The sequence below is a fragment of the Pinus tabuliformis genome, chromosome 8 (assembly GCF_031772625.1).
Source record: "Pinus tabuliformis cultivar Carrire ecotype Pingquan chromosome 8, CPIR1, whole genome shotgun sequence".
Taxonomy (NCBI): Eukaryota; Viridiplantae; Streptophyta; class Pinopsida; order Pinales; family Pinaceae; genus Pinus; species Pinus tabuliformis.
Window position 1 is genome coordinate 1,332,961,801 of NC_142294.1, and position 24,538 is coordinate 1,332,986,338.

Genomic DNA, 24,538 nt, shown 5'->3' on the forward strand with positions numbered 1-24,538 from the left:
TGCAACAAAACAATATGGAGAGGTAAGGGAACCAATGCTGTACATACCGTTTTTATCCTTTTTCAACGGCTCATCTCTTCTTGACCATTCTTTAGTGGTGTCTGATAGATCCAGATTTTCTACTGCGAACTTCTTAACAAACTGTGCATTATAGGTCGCTTGCGGTTCAGGAAGATGATACATGAGCTTCAGGTCTTGGGCAGCAAACGATCCCACGAGCCCATGTCGCTGGACCTTGAATTGCCTATTTGCCAAATCTGCATCATCTAGAATCCACTTGATCATGTTTGTATATGGTAGGATCTGCGGCCTTGCCGCTATTCTATGGAGGAAAGAACACGCTAGGTCTTCCAGGGATGCCTCCGAAGGACGTGATGCACCCACGATAGCAGCAGTTACCTTCATTATTCTAGGGTTCTCTTCTTCTAACAGCCTATACATGCCTTCCCATGTTGAGATACCTGCATCTCTGTTGCAGGTTGTATCTGTGTACAGGGGCGCCATCTCCTTGGTTTTTTCTCTTGTTTCGGAGCTTTGAGCTTTGTTCTTCTTTCCCATTTCACTTTGCGCTTCTGTCTGATTTGCCTTCGCACTTTGCTCCTGCAGGTTACGAGTGAAATGGAAAGACTGATCAGAAAGGTGATGGGAGAGTTTTAAATGCAAGAGATAATCAGATATGCCACCTTACGTGAAGCAAATCCACATCAAGGCACGCATCTTTATTCCACTTAATAACTGACAACTAATTTATTACTATCATTAAAAGCGCATAATTTCAAGTCAGGTTATAGTAAGTGGCTTTTCTTTGGGTGACGCGCCCGAAGGATTCGTACTAAGGTGCTTTATGATTTGCCAACGTACCCTTGCATGTCGCGCAATCGCAAATCGCAGCGATCGCAATATCGCAGATCGCAATAATTCAATGTTTGCCAAACTTCGCCTGCCTCATTTCTGCGATATGCGATCGCGATATCGCATATTGGCAGATTTGTAAACTTTTCTTTATGGATGCTAGTATGTTGCGATGCGATGTTGTTATTAATACTGGGGCTGCGCGCATATTGGTCTTTAGAAGGGAAATGAAGGTGTTTCTTATCCTTATGTGGTGCGACCTTAAAGATTTGCTTTCATGAACACAGGCTTAGGCTTAAGACATTCAAGAAACCTTTTCTAAGCGTATGGTTGTAACTTCAAAAAGAAATCCTTGCTTTTCCTAAAAAATTAACTAAGGGTCCCCATTCATTCAGTATCGTGGCTGATACTAGATTGAACGAGGGGGGTTGTTGCTGGCCACAACAATTGGCGATTCACTTGGGAGAACCAGTTATCTCTGCTCTTTTTCTATTGACATTTTCAAACTTCTAAAAAAAATTTTCTCAGGAAATTTGAACTTTATTATAAAAAGATAAAAACAAATGATACTTCAAAGCGTCAATGATGTTTTGTTTCAGCTCCATTCTAGCTCAATTACTTGCATCCCCAGATTGTATTCGAATTTAAATAAGTCATTACTTGGTCTTGTAAAACATAAAAATAAAGTGTTCTCTATGTATCAGTCCTTCTTAAATATGCTCCTTTGTCGCAGGTAGAGCCACTGCTGCCAGCAGGCGTCCATAGCCTCGACAGGGTTACCTATTATCCAGGAATGATCCTTTATCCTGCCTCAGGTTATTTACAACTTTTTCAGAAAGAATCCCTTTCTTGATGCTTTTTCCTTTTTTATTCTCTAAAGAACAATGTCTTGGTTTGGTGGCCAAATTATGACACAGTCATTCACCTGATTTACACTTTTGCTGAGCAAGCTGGCTCGTGATGAGACCCCTTGTCTTTTGATCGCAACAATCTTGAGTCATTGCCCTGTTTTGGTAGACAATTTTGGCAAAGTCAGCAAGTTATAATATCTGTGATCATGATAAGTCGGATCGTGATGAGACCTCTTATTCTTTGAGATATAGCATCTTTTTAGGTCATTCCTCTGAATGTTGTGTTTTCCTTCAGCAGGGAGGAAGTCAAATTTTCTTTCCTTAAGAAAGTTCTGGACGACAATGATAGGGCTGCTTTTGGTAATGGCTGCTTTCACAGAGAATCTTTATTTTAATATTGATACCTTTCATTGTGCTGACCTAAAACAAATCCTTCACTGAGATAGCTTTCTTTTAATTTAATTTTTTTTTTTTTTTTTTTTGGAGTTGAAACTATCATCATTTCTGGGTCAAATTTCTATCGATAATAAAGATCAAATTCTCAAAAGATTTGCTGTTCATAGGAGCCGAAGTCCAAAATCTTTAACAGAGACAAGGTGTCTTTAGTAAACGTCAAATGCCGTTTAGCCAGAACAAACATTACTTGAGAGAGGCAAACATTCCCTAGGGTCATGTAGAGAATATAAATAACTTTGCCTATCAATTATTGAAAGCAAAACTAACAACCCAGATAAATTACTCCTACTCCTATTCTAACTATATACAGGAAATAACTAAGTAAAATGATATTTCCAATGGAACCAACGATTCATTATTATTCCTAGCCATATGAATCTTCCAAGCATCAGTAAAAAGAACCGAATTTCCCTTGGATCGAAATTGTTGGCTAGGGAATAAGAACCTACAACCTCAATTGGAATTCTGTCTGATTTTCTTTTCTCATGAGAAGTTTTTTCCAACTGAGTACCTATTGGATCATAAAAATTAGGATGAATTTCTGATGTGAATTGGTGATCTTTCAATAGGAGGGATAACGAGTCAAATTGTGAAAAGGGTTTTTCAGTTTCGATGGCTTGTAACCCGTTGCTTGTTGACGTTGAGCTTTTACCAATAATGAAAGTCCTCATATATAAATTGCTAAAATATAATTTATCAAAAATTTGAAAATTTAAAAAGAAATCCGATTTTGTACAAAATGAATGCAAGTGAGAAAGAAATGATTGGGTATTTATACAAATAGTGTTATCGCACAACTGGGAGTTACTTGCAACTTTTTGCTTTTCACAAGAACTGGCCAGGTTTTGTGAATCAGGAACTAAGTCATGATTGCGAACAGGGATGGAGCTTTCCTCTTGATATGAATCATAGATCGGAGTATTGTCTTGGATAGTAGAATTATTCAAATGAGCTTTTGCTTTGAGATGAGGGTCAGATGGAATAATTCCTGATCTAAGATGTTCCTTATTAACTGACCCTAGATGAGTTACTTGTGATAACTCAACATCATCACAATTGTCAAAGCAACTATCACGAAAGACTTTACAGTTTTCCCTAGGTTACTCTTTTTCATTATATGTTTTCAGACAAGGGAGGTCAGGCAGCTCTCGTTTGATATTGATCAAAGGCTATGCTAAAGTGGTCCCTTTATTTTGAAAACCCAATGATGATTTGTTTGAATAACCCTCTGTGTCTGTTGAGATATGCTTGATATTATGAGGGGAAAAATCGTCATCACTAAAAACATTGGGGTAAAGAGAAAAATGCGAATCTGGAATAATGCATTTAAAAACATCAAATAAATTTTGTTCATCAGATTCACTATAAGCATCGGGCTTTAGATCATACCTTTTTGTACCGATATTTTTTGAAAGGGAAACAGTTGGTGGATCTAACCTTGGCATCAACATTTGTTGATTTGAAATGATATTGTCTGACTCTATGTCAAAGTCATCTTCTGGTTCCAAGGTAGTTTCCCTTTCAGTATTTTCGTCTTTGTTTTCTGGCACTAGAGCATGCAAGACTCCTAGGCTAATCTCTGTTTGGTCAGATATAGGAGGTAGGAAATACTCGTCACAATCTGAAGATTCTTCATCTGTGAGCTCATTCTCGAGGTCATATTGTAGACATTTAAGATGAAATCGCATATTGAAATCCCTTACGGGTTCGTCTTGTTTCCGCAGATAGTCGATTTCATCATAGACCTGGTCGTATTCATAGCAATCAAATTCCAAGATGAAAGTCCTAACGAATTGGTCCCAGCTGTGGATTGATGCAACTCGGAGGTTTCTGCACCATTTTCTAGCTTCCGCTGTGAATGTAAGAGTAAAAATCCTGCACAAAACGCCTTCATCAATTTTCTGAATATCAGAACTCGAAACTCTTTGAATGAATTGCAGGGCATGGTGGAGTGCAGAAGAATTATTCTTACCATTTAATTTTACCTGAGACAATAGCCTTACCACATCTGGTGGAGTGTTGGAAGAGGCAGGAACATGGATGCAACTACAAATAGGAATTCTATGAGCAACCATCCTGTTTCAATATTTTTAATTTAAAAACATTCCAACAGACAATATGCTCAGCCCTCCTTCTAGCGCCAAATATATTGAGGGCCCCGAAATCGGGTCAACAACAAGGGGGATACCCACCCGGTCTGGAACTTGGTTGGCAGCTCCTTGCCCGTTTGGAGTAGCGGGTCCGACTGGGGGTAATGGGAACAGTTTCCCAATGTGAGGGGTGTGTGTGTGTGTAGAGTTTGATGGTATTGATCTAGGGGTATTTTAAGCTAATTTAATTCTAACTTCTAAACTAACTCTATGCTATTGTAATCTAATGAAAAACAATACATCTAATTTACGCTAACCCGAGGTATTTTTCTTCTATTATGCGATCTAAAAAGATTTCGAACAATAGCTGGTAATAAATATCATTCAGCTATCATAAGAATAGAAATCCATTAAGATAAACCATTCTGCATAAAAAGTTAGGCAAAACAGTTGTGAACAACGTATCGCATAATTAGTTATTCATATGTCAAGCACAAATAAATGACTCCACCGTACAGAAGTGCCAAATGGTAATACACACATTCATACATTAACATATAAAGAACTCAGCTGCATATCACTTTAGGAATATAAGCAAAAATTAATCAAGAGATAAAAGTACCATTTATGACTGATTTCACTAATAAACTTCAAGAAATAACGATTTATTTCTACTTGTTCTAATATCTACTAAGAGTACAGTAGTGAAACATCAGTAGCAAACATTAAAAATGCAAACATAAATAAATCTCGATCCTTCCATTCATCAAAACCTCCTCTGAGGGTGCAGAAGTGCATGTTCCGAGGACAAGTGTTTGACAAATTTCTGGACCCTTCTCCAATGCAATGAGAAGGGTTAAAATACTACTTCCTAATTCTAATAATAGTATTATTACAAAATTGAGGATATGGTTCTCAAATGACCTCCCTTTTTCTAATTTAGTTAAAAAGGAAAAAACAACATTCTAAATGAAATTACTTGTGAACTTGGTCTTTGAAGTTGCAGCTGTCAAGCATAGGCTTGAGAAGAGTAGGCTGGCTGATTTCTGCGCTTAGCTGGGCTGCGAAAACGACATCCATAAGAGTTGGCGCTACCTTCTCGGCTGCGTTCATGATGCATCTTACTGTCATGCATTGGCTGTGCGGTTTAACTAAGTATGTCTAGTAACTTTCCCAATTTAGTCTAGCCAATGCTTGGATTGTTCTCCCATTTTCCTGCGATTTCTGCCTCCATTCTGTCTCCAGTTGCAACTTGCTCGATATGTATCCCGGGGTGGTCTCTGAAATCAAATTGGCTCTGTGTAAATTTTCATTTACACAGTCGATAAGGATGCTCGCTTGTGTCGCCACTGTCTTTGCTGCTTGCTCCGCCTGTGTGATTTGTTCGTCCCATTTATTAAAGAGCAGCTCCTTGTGATTTTCATTAATCTTGGGTGCCCCTGCTTTTTTCCCTTCCTCATCATCTTGCCAAGTCAAATATTCTGTTACTCTTTTGTTGTTCTGATCATAGTCGTTCCGCAATTCCACCACCTGGCTGGTGATCCTGTCGCTTAGTTCACAAAAGTGTCTCTACTGTGATATTCTACGTACCATATCTTCCTGTTGCTGTGATAGTTGCTCGTTCAAGCCGATGGACTCTGAAATAAACTCTGCCAGCTTAGGTTCATCTTTATGCATTTCTTGCACCATCTGCAGTTGCTTTTCTTTTTCTTCAAGACTTCTTTGATAGCTTACCTGCATCTGGCGAAAGTATTCCTGTAGCTTTTCGAGCTGTCTCGAAGCTTCAATGTTTGCGCTGGCTTGTTGCAACTGTTGTTGTAGCAGTTGTATTTGATTTTCATGTTATTTTAGGAGTTGCTGAACTTCAGAGGCCTTGTCAATAGTTGCAGAAGCATATGCTCCTGCAATCCGAGACAACTTCGTGAGATTCTCGGTTGGATTATTATTTGGGTCTTTCCACAAGACGTCTAGATGTTCAGCATCTTGAGACAGTGCATTCTCAAGCTTTCTCTTCTTTCTTTGTCTCCTTACAACTGCTTTGTGCTGGGGACTGTAGAATATGTCCAGTGGAGGAATTACTTCTACGTTGAGTAGAAGTTCTGAGGATGGAGCGATAGGAAGGTGTTCTGCTTCTGCGGCGCTACTGACTATGGTCGAGATGACCTCTTGCACCACCTTTGTATTTCCCACAGGTGTCTTCGGGACTTGCCCTTCAAGATTAATTAATTCATTGAAGGTTTCCCACTCTTTATCCAACTCTGTTGTGACAAGAGGTGTTTTGACGACAGGAGGGGGAACGTTTCTTGGTGGTGAGGCGATAACTTGTTGCTGAGCCATCGTACTTGACTGAGCTGTGTCTTTGGTTGTTTCTTCGTTCTTTTCTTTATCGTGCACAGACTCTTCAGGATGTATAGATATTTCTCTTGCGGCGCTGGACTTAGATCTGGAAGTGCTGGAGTTTTCACTGAGGCTGATGCTCGGAGTCGGTTCTCTAGTAGCTACTCGCAGCCCTTCTAGTGGAATACTAGCTAGCCTTCTCTCTCTATATAACGTGAATTTCTGGAGGTCGTCTGGAGACAACCTTGACTGAGCTTCTTGCAAAATCTCTTTGAGCGAGCTCTTACTCTGAAAGAGATCATCAAACAGATCTTTCTTCCCAGAGAGCACTCTTATCTTGACGTTGGTTGTAAATTCCTGGGCCACATTATTTGGGTCGAATGGTCTTGATGAGAACTTAAATAATTGAAGACATGTCACATTCTCTACCTCGCCATAAGCATGTCCCACATCGAACAAAGAGAAGGCCCCACAAGTGACAGGAAATTGAGGCAAAATGGCCTTCTTTTTGTCCTTTAGGTCCTTGGTTAAGCCGCCTTTAGAACAAGTTTGATAAGCGATTTCCCGGGCCAACAGTTTATCAGGGACATACAAGGGTAGGACATGTGGAGGTACAGTGCTTCCAAAAAATCGAATGTAGGTAAACCATTCTTCCCCAAACCATCTCGCGATGGGGATGATGTCAATTTGGGCCTCGGGAGAGCACCTTGGGGGGTCCTTATCATATATCATTCTATGTATGGGAAATATGAGCCCATGGCAAATCTGGTAAAAATGAGGGGCAAACTGGGAATCCCATAAGACTTTATGATAAACATGGATGGGCATTGGGTCTTGGGTAGTCCATTTCCAACCCATGGTAGGAAAATTTGATACAAGACAGACAGAGTCCATTATATAGGCAGACAAATAAAAAGGAGGATAGACCCTTTGGGAGAAGGATCTCCTAGAACGGTAATTGACAACCGCCGTGTATAGAGTATCAGAAAGGATTTTGGCCCAATCTACTATCTCGGAGCTAGTCGCGGCATCAACTAACGGTAGCAATTCAGATGAAAACTTATTGATATCGGGCATACCAAATAATCTACAGAGCATGGTTGCAGCAAAACAATATGGAGAGGTAAGGGAACCAGTGCTGTACATACCGTTTTTATCCTTTTTCAACGGCTCATCTCTTCTTGACCATTCTTTAGTGGTGTTTGATAGATCCGGATTTTCTACTGCGAACTTCTTAACAAATTGTGCATTATAGGTCGCTTGCGGTTCAAGAAGATGATACATGAGCTTCAGGTCTTGGGCAGCAAACGATCCCACGAGCCCATGTCCCTGGACCTTGAATTGCCTATTTGCCAAATCCGCATCATCTAGAATCCACTTGATCATGTCTGTATATGGTAGGATCTTCGGCCTTGCCGCTATTCTATGGAGGAAAGAACACGCTAGGTCTTCCAGGGATGCCTCTGAAGGACGTGATGCACCCGCGACAGCATCAGTTACCTTCATTATTCTAGGGTTCTCTTCTTCTAACAGCCTATACATGCCTTCCCATGTTGAGATACCTGCATCTCTGTTGCAGGCTGTATCTGTGTACAGGGGCGCCATCTCCTTGGCTTTTTCTCTTGTTTCAGAGCTTTGAGCTTTGTTCTTCTTTCCCATTTTGCTTTGCGCTTCTGTCTGATTTGCCTTCACACTTTGCTCCTGCAGGTTACGAGTGAAATGGAAAGACTGATCAGAAAGGTGATGGGAGAGTTTTAAATGCAAGAGATAATCAGATATGCCACCTTACGTGAAGCAAATCCACATCAAGGCACGCATCTTTATTCCACTTAATAACTGACAACTAATTTATTACTATCATTAAAAGCGCATAATTTCAAGTCAGGTTATAGTAAGTGGCTTTTCTTTGGGTGACGCGCCCGAAGGATTCGTACTAAGGTGCTTTATGATTTGCCAACGTACCCTTGCACGTCGCGCAATTGCAAATCGCAGTGATTGCAATATCGCAGATCACAATAATTCAATGTTTGCCAAACTTTGCCTGCCTCATTTCTGCGATATGCGATCGCATATCGGTGGATTTGTAAGCTTTTCTTTATGGATGCTAGTATGTTGCGATGCGATGTTGTTATTAATACTGGGGCGACGCGCATATTGGTCTTTAGAAGGGAAATGAAGGTGTTTCTTATCCTTATGTGGTGCGACCTTAAAGATTTGCTTTCATGAACACATGCTTAGGCTTAAGACATTCAAGAAACCTTTTCTAAGCGTATGGTTGTAACTTCAAAAAGAAATCCTTGCTTTTCCTAAAAAATTAACTAAGGGTCCCCATTCATTCAGTATCGTGGTTGATACTAGATTGAACGAGGGGGGTTGTTACTGGCCACAACATAGGGGTAAACTTTGATGATGAAGTTAGAGATCTGTTATTCTTGTGCTTGTTATCATCCCAAGTAACTCACCTAGGTTGTATATCAGTGATGCTCAGGAACATTAAAAATTCAACAGAATAGTTGGATAAATGGTGGATGAATGAAACAAATGCTGCATATTCAAGCCAGATAACCACTTCTACTATGATTGACTAGAGACATGGGTGAACACCTCCAGACTACAAGGATTTTAACCACCTATTACTCACAGTTTGAGGATAAGGTGATAATGGAGAAGACTGACCACACCAACAGATGCACAGGAGCCTGTGATGGCCGGCTGCAACCAGTTAAGAGGTCTGTAAATCTAGTTTCTAATGCACAGACAGGATGACAGCTTTCTATACATTAAACAACAGAAACCTGCATACATGTTCTATGATACATGCTCAATCCTAACACAGAGGTGGGATGACAACCCCTCTAATGCTAAACATTCACAGCAATAGAACAAATTCAAATAGGCATAGCCTGGAACAAGAAAGAGAAGTGGAAAGTGAGCAATAAACAACAAAAGAAGCTTGTATTAGCTGGAAATGAAGACCAGGCGTTGCAGATTACAAAGTAGTTACAGTCTCCAGAAGTTGAACCTTACAACAGGGTTCTCTTCATCTAACACTCCTCATCTTGTTACATCTCTGTTCTAGGTATATATGGTGTTTCATTACAAAATATCTCTGCTAACTTATGCATGGAGGGATCATAATGGATCACCAACTGCTCTAACTGCTTGGTATGGGTCTCTGCTATAGCGTGACTATGTCAGTAAAAAAAAATGATCTTCTCTGATATTCTGTTGTCCTTCTCTAGCAGCTAGAGTATTAACTGAAAGACGCCCCATAACTGATAAATGCAGTGATCTGCTCGAGGCTATCATTTTCAATCTTCGGCCACTCTGTTAGTTAAATGTGGTCACTGGAGAATCATTGAGCAGGGTGCAGGTAGCTGGCTGTCATTTTCCTTCGGCGGCAGTGGACAGTCGGGAGTGGTACAGGCAACATGGCACAGCTGTGCATAACTTTTCTATTGGGTCTGCCTTTTGGGTCGCAATTGCATATCAGAGCCAGCTTCTCTGCTTTTCTTTATATATTGACTTATACTTTAAAAACATTGGAATCATGAGAAAATGGCTATTGGCGGACTTGAAAACATATATATTCCACTTCCCGGACCCTTTCGGGTCCGGGCTTCATCGCTATCGGCGCTCGCCTAAGGCCTCCTTTATATTTCATTTATACACAAAAATGCGCCAAATACCCTGAAAATGGCTTGCGCGCGGACCTGAAAATATATCAAAAATCATTTATAATCGCCATCGGGTCCGACCCATCGGGTCGCAAGCATGCCTTGAATGAAAGCCCCGCCCCTTTGGTTTTGCCGATAGCGAAAAGCCGACACGATCTGAACCGTTGATCTGTGCATGCGATTAACGGCCCTGATCGAATCGCTATATCGCAATCGCAATGCCACTGCCGATACCGCCGATGCTCCGATGCTCCGATGGCAATCGCTGATCGGAAGTGTTCCAGGCATATTTGTGAATCCTCCTCTGCGACCCGCTGATCCCTCCGATGCGATATGACCCGCCGATGCGATATCGGTGATCGCTGATCGGCGGTGTCTTGTGCCCTGACCCTTGGTGAAGCGCCGATGCGATATTCGCCGATATGCCTCCGCCGATTGTGACCCGTCGTTCGATCTGGACCGTTGATCGGCCAGATCGAACGACTGTCGCTCATTTGAACTGCTAGGCCTGCACTTTTGATTTTTGACTGTTTTGGAGTGTTTTTTGCCTCCCGATAGTGTATTTGTGTTCTCCTAAGGGCTTTCCTTTCTGATCATAAGCACACGACCATTCTGAACTTTGGCCCTCCAACTGCTAAAGTTTGTAGCAGAGCTAACACTGGCTCCTTCTGGGGATGAGATCCTCCTTGTGAGGTCTCAAGAACCTGCAGACCAATGCCTTCATACAAAACTAGCTATAAAAACACTTGCCTAGTGTCCATTGGGCATGGAGTCAACTAAGCATACAACATAAAATTGTAAAAGAACTTAATTACGAACATAAAAGCTTGAAAACTTAAACTTCAAAATTTTCCCATTTGCAGGGAAAACAAAACTGTTTCTCCTGCTCTCAGCCGGTTCATCCTAGATCAGTAGGACTAGATTGATTTGATCCTATACCTCAAAGAGTTTAGGACATTTGAGCTTGACAGGTAGGTAGGGATCAAATTTCACTCCCTTTCTGTATGTTCTCATCCTTGGATGCTCTTCACAGGAGCCTTTGTACACATGTTGGATAATCATGGCTGCTGTGTACTTGTCTGTGTATTTTGTAGTCTGCACAACTAATATGAAAGATGCACCATTGTATTCTTGTGCAGGGGACACAGAGACATTTTCTGCTCCTAAATCTTTCTTTAAGCAACCCTCATCCAAGGAGGAGTCCCATGACTGTGCATTTTCTTCCTCTGTCATCTGATAAGTTGCCATTTCAATCTTTGTGGAGGCCTTCTGGGCAGGCATCGGAATATCAAGGCCGAGATTACCAGTTTCAGCCTTGAGCATAGAATTATATTCTACCTTAGTGTTCAAGGGGAAACAATGAAGGCTTTCCTGATGAGTAGACATAGGGACAAAAGATGATGGGGAGTTTTCCTCTCCCTCTTTAATCACTGGGCCAGGGACAAAAGCAGGCTGGAAAATTTGAGGATCTGCATAGCCATGTGAAGATGAGCTAGCTTCGGGCTAAGATTCATGGAGGAAGGGACCTGCTGCCATCTGCTGCTGCTGATCAGCTTGTTGTTTTGCAGCTACAACAAACTCACGAGAAGTTCCTCTAGCTATTGCTTCTTCATATGAAACTCTGGTTAGGAAAGGAGCACCTCCCAAACCATGGACCTCCTCCTCTTCTTCAAACATATCTTCCTTCATGACTATATCCTAACAAAGGGTCTTCACCCTTTGATCCTCGTTTGCATCTCTGTTTCTCTGCAAAATCTGCAATTGCTCCTGTGCTCCTTTATATGGATCTGGAGTTGGAAAACAAATGGAACAATGAGCTCCTGCTTCTTCAAAACGCTGCTTAGCTTTCAACTTGGAAACTTTAGAGGACAATAGCTTTATCATCCTAGCCAATTTATATATCTCAAGGTCATAGGATGATGAGGGTTCACCTTCCTAACTTCTGCATTCATCATCACCTTCAAGTCTTTCTGCAACCATAATATTTGCTTCTACTTCAAAGGCCGTAGCTTGCATATCAGCCAAAGAAGTACATCTTCGTTCTCGTAATAGTAGGCAGAACCTAGAATCGAAGGCATTAGAATAAGTAATCATGGCAGAAGTAGGGGTGGGTTTTATTTCTGCTGGCATTCTGCTGTACAAATGATTGAATCTGATATTGAAATCAGACAGCAGCTCACCATCTTCTCTCTGCAAGTTCCCAAATTCATCCTGATAGAAGAGTAGATCTTTATTATTTCCCCAGTGCTTTAAAAATACATCATCTAAAGCATCAATGTCTGCAATGGACCTAGGGGGTAAATCTCTAAACCATTTTCTAGCCTCCCCATCTAGGCTTTGAACAAAAACCCTCATCCAAACATCCTCTTCATTGATATCCAAGTTATCAGCATAAAATGATTCAAGGTGCTCTTCAGTTGATACTCCTTCTGCACCCGTAAACTTTGGCATAAATTCTTGATAATCTCCTACATGCATGGCATTCAAAGGGGTAGGCAAAACTAAAGGCCCATACCTAGCAACAACAATTCGTTCTATCTTTGTGAGAGCTTGCTGGCCTACCATGGCCGAGGTAAGGTACAAGGATACTGGTAGACTGAGTGGAATGGATCAATGAAAAGGATGACAGAGATAGAGGAATACGATAGACAACACAGATGCTTCTTTCAACTGAGGTCTGAAAGGGAAATGAATAACAAGGAGCTGTATGAATCTCTGAAGGTGAACTTCACTAACAGAGACACATAAAAATTCTTTAAGGCTTACCTGATCCTGATGCTCCCTTCCGCAAAGTTTCTTTTACTTAACAATCTTCTCAGGATCAGGCACTGGCCAGCTAGTGATTTCTGAAGATTTCTCCGATCATGCTTCACGAACTAGACCAAAACTTCAATGTGGAGTCGCCAAAGGATGACCTTCCTCCAGTGGAGTTGCCAGACAGATGATTACAACCAAAGTCTATGTTCAAACCTTGTCTATCATCAAAGCTTGAAGCTGTGTCGTCTCCCAGGGAAGCTGAGCTTCGATTATCCTCTCCCCGACAACGGCGCCATTTAATGTTATCACCCCAAGAAACTCACCTAGGTTGTATATCAATGATGCTTAGTGACATTAAAAATTCAATAGAATGGTTGGATAAATGGTGGATGAATGAAACAAATGCTGCATATTCAAGCCAGATAACCACTTCTACTATGATTGACCCTAGACATGGGTGAACACCTCCAGACTACAAGGCTTTTAATCACCTATTACTCACAGTTTGAGGATAAGGTGATAATGGAGAACACTGACCACACCAGCAGATGCACAGGAGCCTGTGATGGCCGGCTACAACCAGTTAAGAGGTTTGTAAATCTAGTTTCTAATGCACAAACACGATGACATCTTTCTATACATTAAACAACAGAAACCTGCATACATGTTCTATGATACATGCTAAATCCTAACACAGAGGTGGGATGCCAGCCCCTCTGATGCTAAACATTCACAACAATAGAACAAATGCAAACAGGCACAGCCTGGAACAAGAAAGAGAAGTGGAAAGTGAGCAATAAATAGAAAAAGAAGCTTGTATTAGCTGGAAATGAAGATCAGACGCTGCAGGTTACAAATTAGTTACAGTCTCCAGAACTTGAACCTTACAACATGGTTCTCTTCATCTAACACTCCTCATCTTGTGACATCTCTGTTCTGGGTATATATGGTGTTTCATTACAAAATATCTCTGCTAACTTATGCATGGAGGGATCATAATCGATCACCAACCGCTCTAACTACTTGGTATGGGTCTCTGCTATAGCGTGACTGTGTCAGTAAACAAAATTGATCTTCTCTGATATTCTGTTGTCCTTCTCTGGCAGTTGGAGTATTAACTGAAAGACGCCCCATAACTGATAAATGCAGTGATATGCTCGAGGCTATCCTTTTCAATCTTCGGCCACTCTGTTAGTTAAATGCGGTCGCTGGAGAATCATTGAGCCAGGTGCAGGTAGCTGGCTGTCATTTTCCTTCGGCAGCAGTGGACAGTTGGGAGTGGTACAGGCAACATGGCATAGGCGTGCATAACTTTTCTATCGGGTCCACCTTTTGGGTCGCAATTACATATCAAAGCGGGCTTCTCTGCTTTTCTTTATATATTGACTTATGCTTTAAAAACATTGGAATCATGAGAAAATGGCTGTTGGTGGACTTGAAAACATATATATTCCACTTCCCAGACCCTTTCAGTTCCAGGCTTCATCGCTATCGGCGCTCGCCTAAGGCCTCCTTTATATTTCATTTATACACAAAAATGCGCCAAATACCCTGAAAATGGCTTGCGCGTGGACCTGAAAATATATAAAAAATCATTTATAATCGCCATCGGGTCGCGAGCATGCCTTGAATGAAAGGCCCGCCCCTTTGGTTTTGCCGATAGTGAAAAGCCGACGCGATCTGAATCGTTGATCTGTGCACGCAATTAACGACCCTGATTGAATCGCTATATCTCAATTGCAATGCCATTGCCGATACCGCCGATACTCTGATGCTCCGATGGCAATCACTGATTGGAAGTGTTCCAGGCATATTTGTGAATCCTCCTCTGTGACTTTCCGATCCCTCCGATGCGATATGACCCGCTGATGCGATATCGGCAATCGTTGATCAGCGGTGTCTTGTGCCCTAACCCTTGGTGAAGCGCCGATGCGATATTCGTCGATATGCCTCCATCGATTGCGACCCGCCATTCGATCTGGACGGCTGATCAGTCAAATCGAACGACTGTCGCTCATTTGAACTGCTAGGCCTGCGCTTTTGATTTTTGATTGTTTTGGAGTGTTTTTTGGCTCCCAATAGTGTATTTTTGTTTGCCCAAGGGCTTTCCTTTCGGATCATAAACACAAGGCCGTTCTGAACTTTGGCCCTCCAATTGCTGAAGTTTGCAGCAGAGCTAACAGTGCTCATTACCAGAAAGTTGGAATGGTTTAGTAATGGCCATTAGTAACTCTGTTTTTGGATCTAGTACTTTAAAGTTTGATGGTGTTGTCAGTACTATCCTTAGCGACAAAATGCGACAGACAAGCTTCGGTGAGACATAAGGTAATGTTTTGAGTGCAGAGTCTAGGGGAAGAAAAATGGAAAGAGGAAAGAGCTCAGGATATCGCAGTAAATCAAGGAAAGGTAGATCCAAGTCTAGATCAGGGATAGTGTGCTGGAAATGTGGAAAGAAAGGACACCTAAAGAAAGACTGTAGATCTCGGAAGGGAAAAAAAGGAGATGCACAACAAGAAAAAAATCATGAAGCAAATGTGACAGGTGAGGTGTTACAAGATGCTTTGATTCTTTCTTTCGAAAATATTACTGATTCTTGGGTGGTAGATTCAGGGGCCTCATTCCATGCCACACCTGATAAGAAATATTTTCATGACTATGTTCAAGGAGATTTTGGACAAGCTTGTTTGGGTGATGATAAACCCTGTAAAATTGTCGGAATGGGTAAGGTTCTTGTAAAACAGTAGAATGGAAACCAATGGTTACTAAAGGAGGTAAGGCATGTTTTAGATCTGAAGAAAAATCTGATTTCAACAGGGCAGTTAGGCGGTGAGGGTTGTGTGACAACTTTCATAGATAAAGCTTGGAAGGTCACTAAAGGAGGCATAGTAATAACAAAAGGCGAAAGGGTTGGTACATTGTATTTATGCAATGGTATTTCTAACTATGTTAATGCTTTAACTTCCAAAGGAGCAGATGCATCATTATGGCATCATAGGCTCAGACACATGAGTGAGAAGGGGATGAAGATTCTTCACTCAAGGAATTTTTTGCCAGGTTTGAAGAATGTTGATTTGGACTTCTGTGAGAATTCCATTTATGGAAAATAGAAGAGAGTCAGATTTCTTAGAGTTGGGAAAGAAAAGAAGAGCAAAAAATTAGAGCTTGTGCATGCAGATGTATGGGGACCTGCTCAGGTATCATCTCTCGGTGGTTCTCATTATTATGTTACTTTTATTGATGATACAACTAGAAAAACTTGGATTTATTGTATTAAGAATAAATCTGATGTATTTGATACTTTCAAGAAATGGAAATCTTTGGTTGAGATTGAGACAAGAAAGAAATTGAAGTGTCTTAGATTAGACAATGGAGGTGAATATTACAGCAAAGAGTTTTATAGGTACTGTTCAGAGCATGGAATTTGCAGAGAGACGACAGTTCCAAGAACACCACAAGAAAATGGTGTGTTAGAAATGATGAACAGAACAATCATGGAGCGTGCAAGGTGCATGCGATTGCATGCAGGATTGCCTTTACAATTTTGGGAAGATGTTGTAGATATTGCTGTTTATCTAATAAACAAAGGGCCTTCAAGTTCCTTGGATGGTGGTGTTCCAGAGGAAGCATGGAAAGGTAGAAAGGTAAACTACTCCTTTTTAAAGCCTTTCCATTGTGAGGCCTCTGTCCATATTAATAAAGAAAATAGAACAAAGCTTGAGGCAAAAATCAAAGAAATGTACCTTTATTGGATATGGTGTTAATGATTTGGGTTATCGCTTATATGATTATGAAAATCACAAAATCATTAGGAGCAAAGATGTAATATTCAATGAAAAGGTCTTGTATAAGAATCAGTTGCAGGAAAAGAAACAGGAAAAAGAAAACAAGGAATACACAGTTCTTGATGAGATCATTGAAAAAATAAAGGTTCCTGAAAATAATAATAATCAACAACCACAGCAGCAGCAACCACCACAACAGCAACAGTCACCCCAAACACCTGAAAGTGGTGTTAGAAGATCTACCAGGATAAGTATACCCCCTGAACGATACTCTCCTTCATTATATTATTTATTGTTCACTGATTCTGGTGAACCCGAATGTTATGAAGAAGAAATGCAGGTTGAAAGTAGGAAGAAGTGGGAGCTAGCCATGGAAGAAGAGATGGACTCCTTAATGCATAACCAGACTTGGGACTTAGTTAGGTTGCTTGCAGGTAAAACTACATTGTAGAATAAATGGGTTTACAGGCTGAAGGAAGAAGATGGAGGAAAACAAAGGTACAAAGCTAGACTTGTGGTGAACGGGTTTGCATAGAAGAAAGATATTGATTTTGATGAAATATTTTCTCCTATTGTTAAAATGACTTCAATTAGAACTATTTTAAGTCTAGTAGCAGTTGAATATTTGCATCTTGAGTAGTTAGATGTAAAGACAACCTTTCTCCATGGTGATTTGGAGGAAGAGATATATATGCAGCAGCCACAAGGATATGAGGTGAAAGGGAAGGAGAAACTAGTGTACAGGTTGAAGAAGAGCTTGTATGGCTTAAAACAGGCTCCAAGGCAGTGGTATCTAAAACTTGACAAGTTTATGTTTGAACAAGGTTATACTAGATGTCACTCTCATCATTGTGTTTATCTGAAAAAGCAAAATGATGGCAGCTATATTATATTATTATTGTATGTATATGACATGCTTGTTACAGGGTCTAACATGTAGGAAATAAATGTGCTCAAAATAAAATTGGAAAATTCATTTGCAATGAAGGATTTGGGAGTTGCAAAACAAATCCTTGGTATGAGAATAACTAGAGACATGAAAAATCGCAAATTAACATTGTCTCAGAATGAGTACATACAAAAGGTGTTGAAAATATTTAATATGCACAATGCAAAACCAGTTAGTACACCTTTTACTAGCCATTTCAAACTTAGTAAGGAAATGTGCCCAAAGTCCCAAGAAGACATGGATTATATGTCTAAAGTTCCATATGCATCAGCAGTTGGAAGCTTAATGTATGCAATGGTCTACACAAGGCCTGATATTGCACATGCAGTGGGATTTGTGGGTAGGTACATGAACAATCCAGGAAAGGAACATTGGATGGCAGTGAAATGGATTCTCAAATATTTGAAAGGTACCACAAATCAAGCATTATGCTTTGGTGGTTCAAACATTTCTCTACAGGGATATGTTGATGCAGATATGGCAGGTGACCAAGGTAACAGGAGGAGCTCTACAGGATATGTATTTACTGTAGGTGGAACATCTGTCAGTTGGGTTTCAAAAATCCAAAGTGTTGTTGCACTTTCAACAATAGAAATAGAGTATGTTGCTGCTACAGAGGTTAGTAAAGAAATGATTTGGTTACAAAGGTTTATGGGTGAATTGGGTAAGAAGCATGATATGGGCACATTATATAGTGATAGCCAAAGTGCCATTCATCTTGCAAAGAACCCAACATTTCATTCTAGGACTAAACACATACAACTAACAATGTAAACTTTGAAACGGGAACTATAAACTCAAAACGGGAACTCTGGCCCAAAAAAACCACAAAAACAGTGCTCAAAACGAAAAGTGTGTATACTGGAACGATGTTTTTTTTTTCTAGGTGTCAATTTTGCGGCTGTTTTAAAAATGGCAGTGACTACGAAAATTTCTTGCAAAATATAGCTTCAGAACAAAAGTGTTGATACTGGAATAATGATTTATTTTTTTAGGTGTCAATTTTGCGGCTGTTTTAAAAATGGCAGTGACTACGAAATTTTCTACGAAATTTTCCTGCAAAATATAGCTTCAGAACGAAAGTGTTGATACTGGAATCGACCCGCCGCCGGTCCGGTGGGGCGGGGCGGCCTGGGGGTGCCGCCGCGTGGAATTGGTAATGTGGATCGTCATTTGATGCGTGGAATTGGTAAAACCCAAGCTGCCCGTCAATGGAGAATGTCTGCGTCTTTTCACTTTGCCGAGTCTCCCTGTCGCGTACTGTCTCTCTGTCCGTTGTATCGCACATACAAGCTGACGTCCACCCTCGAAACCTGTAGTCGGGGATGCGAGGGCAACCTAACGTCACCTTAAAATTTTCATCAAAACTATAATGCTAACTATATATAATTGGAGTACAGACAAAATAATAGAGCTCGACCAAATATAGATATCGTTGCTCAAACATTCACATAATAAATAACAAATTTAATATATACAATTAATTTTTCAAAAACATGCTACTTGGACCATTGCTGACCTAAGAGGCATCCTTCACAGTATCATATAATAAAATACAATATATTACAATAGTCTTTAAGAGTCCATGAAGTGTAATATGGTCTTGAAATACACTATACATGTGAGGACTTCCAACCAAAGGGCGTATGCATCACTAAAGAACTTATCCAATCCTAATATTTGTATTGTTCCAAAGCATAAGGGTTCAATGAATATGCACGGTTGTTTTTTAACTAAGCGCAATCATATCTATGAGAATCCTCCTATTTGAATTCTCTCATGCATCCCCCTAGCAACTTCCCCTGAATCCTTCTTCTTATTCCAAGAATGGAGGTGAGACACCTCTTTAGTCTTCCTAGTCAGAATTTGCCTCCAAAATTTCTTAGGAGCTAGCTTAGAGAGGTGTAAGAGATTCCCTTGTCTTTGACGAATGTATTGCCTCTTTTTCCTTTTAGTTAGAGCTTTATATATTTTTATCTTGTCCATTTTAAGACATTCATCAACAGCTTCCTTAATTGCTCTCCTCGCACTTTTACACTCTTTGTCATACCATGGATTGGTTTTGCTATTTCTTTTATTATTTGATATAGGAAAAATAATTTGCAAAATTTGATAACTAATTCTCTAAATCCCTTTCCAAGACTAACACTTGAAAAACCAATTAGGTAATAAACATGCTATTAGATAGAACTATTTGTTTCTTTATTTCACCAAACCAAATTGAAAAAATAATTTTATAAATTAAAAATCAATAATACAATCTTAGAAGCAGTTTAAACCTATTATTATAATCATGATGTTAAATTGAATAGCTAGATTCTTAGCACATCTAATATTCTCTTTTATTCTGCTATCAATGATATCATATTTTCCAACGTTGATACATTGTGCAAGGCCTATCTATATAAAAGGATCATGAAATACAAAAAATGGAGAACCTTTTCCCACCAGCATGTGTGTGCTTGACACAATAATACTTGCAACAACCATGGTTTGGAATCACATTATTATAAACTATGTCTTAGATTCAAATGCATAACTTTGTGGCGAAGGAATTTTCGAGCGAATAGATGGTATACATTTCAATGGAAACCATGTTTGTGTAGTAAAAGTTATTCTTAATTGGTAACTAGAATATGAGAAAAACACCCATAAGATAGGTTGCCTCAAAAGCACCCATGAAAAATTACCAAAAAAACATTTTTCTGAACCAATTACAGAATTAGGATGTCAATGGTGATCTTAATTCTTCCCTTCATTGTACAGATATTTGGAACCCGAAAAGTTCACTACTCATTTGCTCCAATTAATTTGATATGATACTTCTTTATTGCCTTCATTGGTGTCTACAAGATTTCTAAATATGCTACAATTGTCCTTGGAGATTTCTTTCCCAAATACATCTTTGATTACTTCAGAAGAGATTCACAGAGGGGTTCGATTTTACTTGGAGGAATAGTTCTCCATGTGACAAGTATACAATATGTTACCAACTATTTGAATCTTTTTCTCTTTTTTTTTTTTCTAATTTACAAAAGCAAGGCTTCATTGCTTACGTTGGATGAGTATAATAGCTGAAGCTTTAATCTATTGTGTTTTTTTTTCCAGGTATTGATGCAATGCTTCAAGTGTTGAAAGGGTAACCAACCACTGCAGATATACAACTTTCATTTGATTTTCTATTATTAGATGTTTATTGTTAGAATATCATTGAAAATTAGAAGTCTTTTTTTACCACGTTCAAATAAGGGTGGATTCAAAAAATTCTAAACAATAATTGTCATGGAAAATTCAATATTTGGAAAATAGAAATATTTTTGGGAGCTTATATTTGGTGAGCCCTTGTATCAAACATTATATATATATTGAAGTAAGATAACATGACTATATTTCTAGTTTGTAATATTTTCATAGTGTGTACTGAGCATATCTAATTCCTTGGATGGATTATAAAAAACTGATTTACCACTTTGAACATCCATGATGGATTGTTTGACCATTTTCTTACCATGGGGATTTTGATAGTTTGGAAATTATGTTTAATTCTTATCCATGCAAAAATGCATACCTCTATAACTTGATAACATGTATCTTCAATACTATGATGCATTTCAAGCCTATTGGCTTCACTCTCTGACTACTTCATATCTCTACACTACTCGTGAACATGCAAGGAGGAGACATGTATTTATAAGACAAAATTGGTTATGTTGATCGAATTGGTGTCTGCATCACATTATGTTCCAGATATCATTTTTATTTTGATAAAATCGACGCAGGGGTTTGAGACAATAGATTTAAAATGTGTGTAGGATGAGAGCTCACAAGCTTACGGGTCGATTCCCGGAATCGACCCGCCGCAGGTCGATTCCGGGAATCGACCCGTAAGCTTGTGAGCTCTAGTTCAGCTGTGATAGCGCATCTTTTATCTGCTTCTTGAGGTAGTGACTCATCGACTTGAGGTAGTATCTGATTTTTAACTCGACCACGCGGTTTGACTTTGAAGTTTGAACAGATCAAACGTGCTAATCTTGAAACTCCGGAGGGATGGGGCTCACCGAATGTGCAGTACGTGGAATATTAATTTTTTAATCGACCTAGCCTTCTGGTTTTGAATAGATCAGGCGTGCCATTCTTGAAAGTCCATGGTTCGTATTGAATCCGCAACTGGTGGATATAATTACATGGAGTTTAGTATTCTGTAAAGCATGACGGCGCGTACGCCAGATGTTAGGATCCCGCCCTCCATCTTTGTAATACGTATTTAGTGAGATTGTCCTAGGCCTTATCTCTAACGCTACGGATTGCATTGTCAAAAGATTGCAGTGTCATCTGAACATAGATGCCGACAAAGCACTGTTCGGCTCCCCGATCTTCTTTTTCAACATCAGCGGGATCGGTACTGGATCGGATTTTGCTATCGACTTCACTGTTCCTCTCTTTCTGTGATAATTTTCTGCGATAATTTTCGGCTTCAGTGTTCCACTTTTTCATTTTCCAGCGCCACGGCTTCAGCTAGCACCCTGATTACCATAAAGGAAGGACGTCCTGACAGTGAGTGGCACTGCAGAAAAACGAGATTTTTTTGGACTCTATGGTTGTTTGGATTCATCTCAACGCAGAAGAAGCGAGATCCAATTATGGGATCGAATAAAATAACTCGAGGGCTATGTGGTATATAGCACTTTTTGCATTCAGCGGTAAGAATATCAAGTCTTTAAAGGTCGTATGTTTATAAATCCCTTTTAAAAAACATGTGGTATGCTACGTTGTTTTTTATATGGTGCGCTGAAAAGGTTGTATGGTGGTATTGTAAATATCATATGGTATATGTGTTAGATGGTATAGTGTTTATTGCGATGGGAGTTGGTTCATATATGTAATGACATATATTACGGTGGGCGAGTTGAATTGTATACATGTTGTGCCTTAAATTGTGTGCATGGTATTAAAATTTATTGGTTGAATTGGATGAATTAATATTCGTATGTGTGAATTGAGATTTTATTTTGAAGACCATGTATGGTGCGTGGCAATATACATATGGTTTGTGGAATTTGATTAATAAGTGTTGGTCGTAAAAAATAATAGCAAATGCATTAATTTTAATGTTACAACATAATTTTTTTGTTTGATCTACTCACTAATTATTCTTTGCACCGGGCGAGATATGAAGGAGCAGGAGGTATCAACTATATGCACCCAATTACCAAGCGTGAGTATCAAGCCTCTTACCAATTACAAAGATTGCAGTGTCATCTTTGTAATACGTATTACAAAGATTGTCCATCTTTGTAATACGTATTTAGTGAGATTGTCCTAGGCCTTATCTCTAACGCTAGGCCTTATTCTACGTTCAGATGACACCCCCATATAATTGCGTCTTACTATGCCTTAATTATTTGTCGTGGTCTCTACCATTTCACTTCAAATCCATAACATGTCTTCTTATTCCAATTTAATCCCATCAACAAACTCGAACCATATTCGGCATCACACCTATATGCAGCCATAGCATTTTTTTATCATGATCAGCGTCTCTGGTATGGGATATTGATAATACACATTGAGATATCGCATTCCCATAATAATTGGTTTAGATACAAATTTCCATAGTGTTGGCTTGGAAACTACTCGATTATATATATAGATATATATAAGAGAAATGCAAACATTTGCTTGTCATCCCATTACACCTCTTGATTCCATTTTTTCAAAAGTCTTTTGCCTTATGTTATATCTCTCTATCGCATGTGTGAGGAACAGAGCTAGTGAGTGCACCCTTTACTTATTCGAAATCATCTTGTTGGTAATTGGTTCAGAAAAATGTTATTTTGGTAATTTTTCATGGGTGCTTTTGAGGCAACCTATCTTATGGGTGTTTTTCTCATATTCTAGTTACCAATTAAGAATAACTTTTACTACACAAACATGGTTTCCATTGTCATGTATACCATCTATTCGCTCGAAAATTCCTTCGCCACAAAGTTATGCATTTGAATCTAAGACATAGTTTATAATAATGTGATTCCAAACCATGGTTGTTGCAAGTATTATTGTGTCAAGCACACACATGCTGGTGGGAAAAGGTTCTCCATTTTTTGTATTTCATGATCCTTTTATATAGATAGGCCTTGCACAATGTATCAAACGTTGGAAAATATGATATCATTGATCGCAGAATAAAAGAGAATATTAGATGTGCTAAGAATCTAGCTATTCAATTTCACATCATGATTATAATAATAGGTTTAAACTGCTTCTAAGATTGTATTATTGATTTTTTTAATTTATAAAATTATTTTTTCAATTTGGTTTGGTGAAATAAAGAAACAAATAGTTCTATCTAATAGCATGTTTGTTACCTAATTGATTTTTCAAGTGTTAGTCTTGGAAAGGGATTTAGAGAATTAGTTATCAAATTTTGCAAATTATTTTTCCTATATCAAATAATAAAAGAAATAGCAAAACCAATCCATGGTATGACAAAGAGTGTAAAAGTGCGAGGAGAGCAATTAAGGAAGCTGTTGATGAATCTCTTAAAATGGACAAGATAAAAATATATAAAGCTCTAACTAAAAGGAAAAAGAGGCAATACATTCGTCAAAGACAAGGGAATCTCTTACACCTCTCTAAGCTAGCTCCTAAGAAATTTTGGAGGCAAATTCTGACTAGGAAGACTAAAGAGGTGTCTCACCTCCATTCTTGGAATAAGAAGAAGGATTCAGGGGAAGTTGCTAGGGGGATGCAGGAGAGAATTCAAATAGGAGGAAACAAACTAGAAAAA